Here is a 10,601-nt window from a genome sequence, read left to right as displayed (position 1 = left end):
CTTCTCTGCTAAATATTTCCCTGCTCATAAGAAACAAGCTGCCTTGCGGGAAATATATAATTTTGTGCAAATCAAAGAAGAGAGTCTCCCACAAGCTTGGGGGAGGCTTCTCCAATTACTTAATGCTTTGCCTGATCATCCTCTTAAGAAAAATGAAATACTTGATATCTTTTATAATGGACTAACCGATGCTTCCAAGGACCACTTGGATAGTTGTGTTGGTTGTGTTTTTAGGGAAAGAACAGTCGACGAAGCTGAATTACTATTGAATAATATGTTGACTAATGAAAATAATTGGAATCTTCCTGAGCCAATTCCTGAGGCAATTCCTGAACCAATTGAGCAAACTCCTGAGCCTATTCCTAAACCCACTCCAAAGAAGAGAGGTGTTTTATTTCTCAGTCCTGAAGGTATGCAAGAGGCAAAGAAATCAATGAAAGAAAAAGGTATTAAAGCTGAAGATGTTAAGAATTTACCACCTATTGAAGAAATACATGGTCTAAATATACCGCCTGTCGAAGAACCACATTGTCTTGATAACCCGACACAGGTAGTAAAGGTAAATTCTCTCTATAGATATGATAAAGTTGAAATTCCTTCTACTAAATTTCATAGCCCATGCTTAGATGAATTTTATGACTTTATGGCTAGACAAGAAAGTTTTAATGCTTATGTTGGTAGAAAGTTAAAGAATAATGCTTTCGAGATAGGACGCATGAACGATTATATGGCTAGAGTTAAAGGTGAACTTAAACTCATTAGCAAATATGCTTCTATGGTTGCTACTCAAGCTGAGCAAGTACTTAAAGCTCAAAACGATTTGCTTGATGAATTAAATAATAAAAATGGCTTTGCTATTAGAGTGGCTACTAGAACTGGTAGAATGACTCAGGAACCTTTGTATCCTGAAAGCCACCCTCAGAGAATCGAGCAAGATTCTCAGAGAAACAATTTAGAGGCACCTAGTTCTTCTAAAAAGAAGAAAAAGAAAAATGATAAAACTTTGCATGCTTCTAGTGAACCTGTTATAGACACACCTGAGAATCCCAATGATATTTCTATCTCTGATGCTGAAACACAATCAGGTGATGAACATGAACCTAGTGATAATGTTAATAATAATGTTCATGTTGATGCTCAACCTAGCAAAAACAATGAAGTAGAGATTGAACCTGCTGTTGATCTTGATAACCCACAATCAAAGAATCAATGTTATGACAAGAGAGATTTTGTTGCTAGGAAGCACGGTAGAGAAAGAGAACCATGGGTTCAGAAACCCATGCCCTTTCCTCCTAAACCATCCAAGACAAAGGATGATGAGGATTTTGAGCGCTTTTCTGAAATGATTAGACCTATCTTCTTATGTATGCGATTAACTGATATGCTTAAAGTAAATCCTTATGCTAAATATATTAAGGATATCATTACAAACAAAAGAAAGATACCGGAAGCTAAAATTTCCACCAGACTTGCTAATTACACTTTTAAGGGTGGAATACCAAAGAAACTTGGAGATCCGGGGGTACCAACTATCCATTAAAAGAAATTGTGTTAGAACTGCTTTATGTGATCTTGGAGCCGGTGTTAGTGTTATGCCTCTCTCTTTATATCATAGACTTGAATTGAATAAGTTGACATGTACTGAAATATCTTTGCAAATGGCTGATAAATCAACTGCTATACCCGTCAGTATTTGTGAGGATGTGCCTGTTGTGGTTGCAAATGTCACTATCTTAACGGACTTTGTTATTCTTGATATTCCCGAGGACGATAGTAGGTCGATTATCCTTGGTAGACCTTTTTTGAATACTGCAGGAGCTGTTGCAATAAAGGCAATGTAAATGGTAATGAGCATATGGTACACTTTCCGAGGAAACAATCTCAAGTTCATAGCATCAATTCTATTGGAAAAGTTCTAACTATCATTATTGGAGGTTTTGAATTTCCTCTCCCTATTGTCAATAAAAAGTATGATACTCTTATTGTTGGGGATGTTCATATCCCCGTTGAGGTAACTTAGTGTTATTCAAAATTTCTCCAATTCCGTGTTATTCGGAATGAGTTTGTTAACAAGACTTGATCAACCTTGTTAGTGGATTCATTTTGATGAACATGAGATGGATGAAACTAGAAGGCACAACCTTCTGTACCCTCTTTTTACCTTCTGTTATTTAGAATAAATAAAGAAAAAATAGTATTGTCCATCTGTTTTCTGAATTATTCGTGCAATAAAAATATCCTGAATTTAAAAGTGCTCCAAATGCCCTGCAAATTTAGTATGATTCTTTATGGAATATTTGAGGATTTTAGGCACTGAAATCACTTCAGGAGGGGCAAGCACCAGGCCACGAGAGTGGAGGGCGCGCCCCCCTGTCTCGTGGACCCCTGGTGGCCCCCCTCCACTTATGCCAACACCCACACACTCCATCTTCTTCCCAAAAAATCCCCATCCAGCTCAAGCACGAGTTCTAGCTCATTTTGCTGCGATTTTCGATCTCCTTGCTCAAAGCTCCATTCACAAAACTGCTTTGGGAGATTGTTGCTTGGTATGTGACTCCTCCATTGGTCTAATTAGTTTTTGTTCTAGTGCTTTATTCATTGCAATTTTTGCTGCATAGGTGACCATGTTCTTGAGCTTGCATGTTAAATTTATGAGGCCCCAAGTAATTCTAATGCATGATATAGGCTCTATGCACTTGTAGGAGTAGTTGCTACCAATCTTGTTTGGTTTTATTCACTCTTATTTCGAAGTTACTAAAATTTCAGAAATTTTCAGAAAATGTTAAGGAGACTTTTGAGGGGCTCTTATAGCCAAGGTTCCCAGGAGAAACAAGCTAAAGAGAAGGAAAAAGCCAAGTATAATCTTCCTCGCATTGCGGAAGTACGGCCGTGTGAATGGCCATGCGATAATTTCTTGAAAGAAGCTGGAATTCATGAAGATTTTTATTCTTTGATCGAGAATGCAGGCCTCACCGATTTCCTCCACGACCGGATCGATCAGTATCTCTTACTCACCAATACTTTCATGCAAAAATTTAATTATTATCCTAAGAAGTCACCACCTTCAGTATCATTTCATCTATATGACAAATTCAGGGAAATGTCTTTACGTAATTTTTGTGCGGTATGTAGGATACCCTTTGAGGGAAAATTGGAGGAACCTCATCGTAAAGATGTGGATGGCTTTGTTAACACTATCACTGTAGAGGATCCAAAGAAGGGTTCCGATGCAAAAATCTCTAGCATACACTTTCCTGTTTTACGCTACTTTGCCATATTTGCTAGTAGATACTTGATTGGTCGTGGAAATAGTGGAAACTTCAATGTTCCTGATATTATCATTCTTCACCATGCTTTATTTGGAGACAATAGTTTTAGTATTGGTGCCGTCATTGCTAAATGGCTAAGCCTGAATTGTACAGAAGGCCCCATCTTTGGAGGTATCTATGCTTCACGTCTTGCTAGACATTTTGAGATACCTATTAGGCACCATGAGAAAGAGGAGACAAAATTGCCTCCTTACATTTTAGATTACAAGAGCATGGTAGCACATGAGTTCATTGTTGACAACAAAGATAAGATGCTCCTGTATAACCTGAGATTTAATACGAAACATAATGAGACTATTATTTTGCATGTGCCTCTGTTGTTTGATTTGATTTCATATAATTTTCTTGTCACGCCGGAAGCGGTGTACGCTCATCGAGGCCAAGCATCCACTCCAGAACCTGATCCTGAGCCGGAACCTGAACTGGACCCTTATCGTGCATCATCTTACCAGTGGGACCCGGAGATGGCCAGCCAGTGATATCCTGATTAGACTTCCAGTATACCGGGGAGAGTAGCAGCGATCCTTGGCATTAGACCAACCTAGGCCAAAAGCCTAAGCTTGGGGGAGTACGTATTTCTCACCGACTTTACATTCATGTTCACACACTATTCTCGCTGTCGGTGCTCATACTCTTTCATTGTATTATCCATGCTAGTTTAAATTTCTTTTTCTAGTTTTCTTCTTGTGTGTTTGATAAACCTTAAGAAAAACCAAAAAAAAAATAGTTAGTTTAATTTCCATGCTTATAGTGGACTTAAAATGAAAACCCAAAAAGATTTCCCGTTCTTCTTCTTACTTGTTGGGAGCTTTCCCGTGTAAATAGTTTGATTTTATTTTCTTTGGGGGTCGAGAGTAGAAGACCATATTGAAAATGTTTAGTGGCTCTCATATGCATGATTGATTATTTAACTTAGAGCCCATATTACTTTGTCTTCTCTCTTGAGTTGAATGCTTGCAGATTCCAGCTTAGTCCAATGCACATGCACTATTATTATTATACACAATGTTCGGTCGTGCAAGTGAAAGGCAATAATGACGATATATGATGGACTAATTGAGATGGGAGAAACTGGTATGAACTCGAGCTCTCTTGTTTTTGTAAATATGATGAGTTCATCGTTCTTGATTCAGCTTAATATGAGGTAAACATATTTGCAATGACATTTAGAGATTATAGTTGCGTGTGCCATGCTTGATTAGCTATGAGTTATAATGGTTTACCTTGCGTGCCAACATGCTATTAGAATGATTATGATGTGGCATGATGGGATGGTATCCTCCTTTGAATGAATTGAGTGACTCGACTTGGCACATGTTCACGCATGTAGTTGAAACAAACCAACATAGCCTTCATGATATTTATGTTCATGGTGGATTATATCCTACTCATGCTTGTACTCGGTGTGAATTAATTTTAATGCATGTTTATGACTGTTGTCGCTCTCTCAGTTGGTCGCTTCCCAGTCTTTTGCTAGCGTTCACCTGTACTAAGTGGGAATACTTCTTGTGCATCCAACTCCTTAAACACAAAGTTGTTCCATATGAGTCCACCATACCTACCTATATGCGGTATTTACCTGCCGTTCCAAGTAAATTTGTATGTGCCAAACTCCAAACCTTCAAATGAAATTCTATTTTGTATGCTCGAGCAGCTCATGTTTCAACTAGGGCTGCCTATATCTTCCATGCTAGGTGGGTTATTCTCAAGAGGAGTGGACTCCGCTCCTCATTCACGAGAAAGGGCTGGTAACCGGGATGCCCATTCCCATGATCCAAAAAGATCAAAGCAAATCAATATAATTAAACAAAACTCCCCCAGGGCTGTTGTTAGTTGGAGGCACTCATTGTTTAGAGCAAGCCATGGATTGATGCTTGTTGGTGATTGGGGGAGTATAAACCTTTACCATTCTGTTTGGGAACTGCCTATAATGCATGTAGTATGGAAGATACAGCCATCTCATAGTTGTTGCGTTGACAGCGAAAGTATGCCGCTCAAAATGTTATTCAATCTCTATTTTAAAATCGAGCTCTGGCACCTCTAAAAATCCCTGCTTCCCTCTGCGAAGGGCCTATATGTTTACTTTTATGTTGAGTCATCACCCTTCTTATTAAAAGCACCTGCTGGAGAGCACACTATCATTTGCATTCATTATTATTGGTTTATTTTGGGTATGACTTGACTGGATCTCTTTTACCATGAATTACAATGTTTAGTCAGTCCTTGATCTTTAAAGGTGCTCTGCATTTATGTTTTGCGGTCTCAGAAAGGGCTAGCGAGATACCATTTTGTTATATCATATTATGATTGTTTTGAGAAAGTGTTTCCATCCGAGTTTTATTATTATGGCTCGCTAGCTGATTATGCCATTGATATGAGTAATTGTGAGACCTAAGTGTTATTGTGAGTATGGTTAGTTCATAATATTTGCTAAAACCTGAATGCTGGCTTTGCATGTTTACAACAACAAGAGCAAACAGGGTTTGTAAAAGTTTTTCTTTATCACTTTCAGTTTATCAACTGAATTGCTTGAGGACAAGAAAAGGTTTAAGCTTGGGGGAATTGATGCGTCTCCAACGTATCTACTTTTCCAAACACGTTTGCCCTTGTTTTGGACTCTAACTTGCATGATTTGAATGAAACTAACCAAGACTGACGTTGTTTTCAACAGAACTGCCATGATGTTGTTTTATGTGTAGAAAACAAAAGTTCTCGGAATGTCCTGAAAATCCACGGAGGCACTTTTTGGAAAATATAAAAAATACTAGCAAAAGAATCAAGACAGGGGGGCCCACACCCTGTCCACGAGGGTGGCGGGCGCGCCCACCCCCCTGGGCACGCCCCCTGTCTCGTGGGCCCCCTGAGGCTTCGCCGACCTCAACTCCAACTCCATATATTCTTTCTCGCGGAGAAAAAAATCAGAGAGAAAGTTTCATTGCATTTTACGATACGGAGCCACCGCCAAGCCCTAATCTCTCTCGGGAGGGCTGATATGGAGTCCGTTCGGGGCTCCGGAGAGGGGGATTCGTCACCGTGGTCATCATCAACCATCCTCCATCACCAATTTCATGATGCTCACCGCCGTGCGTGAGTAATTCCATCATAGGCTTGCTGGACGGTGATGGGTTGGATGAGATTTACCATGTAATCAAGTTAGTTTTGTTAGGGTTTGATCCCTAGTATCCACTATGTTCTGAGATTGATGTTGCTATGACTTTGCTATGCTTAATGCTTGTCACTAGGGCCCGAGTGCCATGATTTGAGATCTGAACCTATTATGTTTTCATGAATATATGTGAGTTTTTTATCCTATCTTGCAAGTCTATAGTCACCTATTATGTGTTATGATCCGACAACCCCGAAGTGACAATAATCGGGATACTTCTTGGTGATGACCATAGTTTGAGGAGTTCATGTATTCACTATGTGTTAATGCTTTGTTCCGGTTCTCTATTAAAAGGAGGCCTTAATATCCCTTAGTTTCCACTAGGACCCCGCTGCCACGGGAGGGTAGGACAAAAGATGTCATGCAAGTTCTTTTCCATAAGCATGTATGACTATTTACGGAATACATGCCTACATTACATTGATGAACTGGAGCTAGTTCTGTGTCACCCTATGTTATAGCTATTACATGAGAATCGCATCCGACATAATTATCCATCACTGATCCAATGCCTACGAGCTTTTCACATCTTGTGCTTCACTTATTTACTTTTCCGTTGCTATTGTTACAATCACTACAAAACCCAAAAATATTACTTTTGCTACCGCTACCTTTATTATCATACTACTTTGCTGCAGATACTAAGTTATCCAGGTGTGGTTGAATTGACAACTCAACTACTAATACTCAATAATATTCTTTGGCTCCCCTTGTGTTGAATCAATAAATTTAGGTTGAATACTTTACCCTCGAAAGCTATTGCGATCCCCTACACTTGTGGGTTATCACTTATGTGAAAAAGCTTCAACCTGATAAGCTCGAACCCAAATCAGAAAAGTGCGTCTTCATAGGATACCCAAAGGAAACTATTGGGTACACCTTCTATCACAGATTTGAAGACAAGATATTCGTTGCTAAGAATGAATCCTTTCTAGAGAAAGAGTTTCTCTCAAAAGAAGTGAGTGGGAGGAAAGTAGAACTTGATGAGGTAATTGTACCTTCTCCCAAATTGGAAAGTAGTTCATCACAGAAATCAGTTCGAGTGATTCCTACACCAATTAGTGAGGAAGCTAATGATAATGATCATGAAACTTCAGATCAAGTTACTACCGAACCTCGTAGGTCTTCCAAAGTACGGTCCACACCAGAGTGGTATGGTAATCCTATTCTGGAAGTCATGTTACTAGGCCATGATGAACCTATGAACTATGAGGAAGCGATGATGAGCCCGGATTTTGCGAAATGGATTGAGGCCGTGAAATCTGAGATGGGATCCATGTATGAGAACAAAGTGTGGACTTTGGTGGACTAGCCCGATGATCCGCAAGCCATAGAAAATAAATGGATCTTCAAGAAGAAGACTGACGCTGACGGTAGTGTTACTGTCTACAAAGCTCTACTTGTTGCGGAAGGTTTTTGACAAGTTCAAGGAGTTGACTACGATGAGACCTTCTCACCTGTAGCTATGCTTAAGTCTGTCTGAATCATGTTAGCAATTGATGCATTTTATGATTATGAAATTTGGCAAATGGATGTCAAAACTACATTCCTTAATGGATTTCTTAAAGAAGAGTTGTATATGATGCAACCAAAAGGTTTTGTCGATCCAAAAGGTGCTAACAAAGTATGCAAGCTCTAGCGATCCATTTATGGACTGGTGCAAGCCTCTCGGACTTGGAATATACGCTTTGATAGTGTGATCAAAGCATATGGTTTTATATAGACTTTTGGAGAAGCCTGTATTTACAAGAAAGTGAGTGGGAACTGTGTAGTATTTCTAATATTATATGTGGATGACATATTGTTGATTGGAAATGACATAATTTCTGGATAGCATAAAAGGATACTTGAATAAGAATTTTTCAATGAAAGACCTCGGTGAAGCTGCTTACATATTGGGCACCAAGATCTGTAGAGATAGATCAAGATGCTTAATTGGACTTTCACAAAGCACATACCTTGATAAAGTTTTGAAGAAGTTCAAAATGGATCAGTTAAAGAAAGGGTTCTTGCCTGTGTTACAAGGTGTGAAGTTGAGTCAGACTTAATGCTCGACCACTGCAGAAGATAGAGAGAAAATGAAAGTCATTCCCTATGCCTCAGCCATAGGTTCTATCATGTATGCAATGTTGTGTACCAGACCTGATGTGTGCCTTGCTATAAGTATAGCAGGGAGGTACCAAAGTAATCCAAGAGTGTTGCACTGGACAGCGGTCAAGAACATCCTAAAATACCTGAAAAGGACTAAGGATATGTTTCTCATTTATGGAGGTGACAAAGAGCTTGTCATAAATGGTTACGTCAATGCAAGCTTTGACACTAATCCGGATGACTCTAAGTCACAATCCGGATACGTATTTATATTGAATGGTGGAGCTATCAGTTGGTGAAGTTCCAAGCAGAGCGTCATGGCGGGATCTACGTGTGAAGCGGAGTACATAGCTGCTTCAGAAGCAATAGATGAAGGAGTCTGGATGAAGGAGTTCATATCTGATCTAGGTGTTATACCTAGTGCATCGGGTCCAATGAAAATCTTTTGTGACAATACTGGTGCAATTGCCTTGGCAAAGGAATCCAGATTTCACAAGAGAACCAAACACATCAAGAGATGATTCAATTCCATCCGTCATCAAGTCACGGAGGGAGACATGGAGATTTGCAAGATACATACGGATCTGAATGTTGTAGACCCGTTGACTAATCCCTTCCACGAGCAAAACATGATCAGCACCAAGACTCCATGGGTGTTAGAATCATTACTTTGTAATCTAGATTATTGACTCTAGTGCAAGTGGGAGACTGAAGGTAATTTGCCATAGAGGCAATAATAAAGTTGTTATTTATATTTCTTTATATCATGATAAATGTTTATTATTCATGCTAGAATTGTATTAACCAGAAACTTAGTACATGTGTGAATACATAGACAAAACAGAGTGTCCCTAGTATGCCTATACTTGACTAGCTCGTTAATCAAAGATGGTTATGTTTCCTGACCATAGACATGTGTTGTCATTTGATGAACGGGATCACATCATTAGAGAATGATGTGATGGGCAAGACCCATCCGTTAGCTTAGCATTATGATCGTTACAGTTTTATTGCTACCGCTTTCTTCATGACTTATACATGTTCCCCATACTATGAGATTATGCAAATCCCGAATACCGGAAGAACACCTTGTGTGCTATCAAATGTCACAACGTAACTGGGTGATTATAAAGATGCTCTACAGGTGTCTCCGAAGGTGTTTGTTGGGTTGGCATAGGTCGAGATTAGGATTTGTCACTCCGTGTATCAGAGAGGTATCTCTGGTCCCTCTCGGTAATGCTCATCACTATAAGCCTTGCAAGCAATGTGACTAATGAGTTAGTTACGGTATGAAGCATTACGGAACGAGTAAAGAGACTTGCCGGTAACGAGATTGAACTAGGTATGAAGATACCAACGATCGAATCTCAGGCAAGTTGACAAAGGGAACAACGTATGTTGTTGTGCGGTTTGACCGATAAAGATCTTTGTAGAATAGGTAGGAGCCAATATGAGAATCTAGGTTCTGCTAGGTTCCGCTATTGGTTATTGATCGGAGATGTGTCTCGATCATGTATACATAGTTCTCGAACCAGTAGGGTCCGCACGCTTAAGGTTCGATGATGATTTATATAAAGAGTTATGTGTTTTTGGTGACTGAAGTTTGTCCGGAGTCCCAGATGAGATCACAGACATGATAAGGAGTCTTGAAATGTTCGAGACAGAAATATTAATATATCGGAAGGTTATGTTCGAACACCAGAAAGGTTTCGGACATTTTTGGAGTACCGGGAGGTTACCCAAAACCCCCGGGGAAGTAGTGGGCCTTCATGGGCCTTAGTGGAAAGGAGAGGAGGGCCGCAAGGGTGGCCGCACCCCCCCCCCATGGCAAGTCCGAATTGGACTAGGTAGGGGGCAGCACCCCCCTTTTTCCTTCTCCCTCTCCTCCTCCTTCCCTCTCTCCCCCTCTTGGAAAAAGGAAGGGGACTCCAACTAGGATTGGGAATCCTAGTTGGACTCCCCCTATGGCGCTTCCCTCTAGGCCGGCCGCCTCCTCCCTCCCTCCTTTATATACG

The sequence above is a fragment of the Triticum aestivum genome, chromosome 3B, assembly GCF_018294505.1.
Source record: "Triticum aestivum cultivar Chinese Spring chromosome 3B, IWGSC CS RefSeq v2.1, whole genome shotgun sequence".
NCBI classification, from domain to species: domain Eukaryota; kingdom Viridiplantae; phylum Streptophyta; class Magnoliopsida; order Poales; family Poaceae; genus Triticum; species Triticum aestivum.
Note: the sequence above shows the minus strand (reverse complement) of the source record.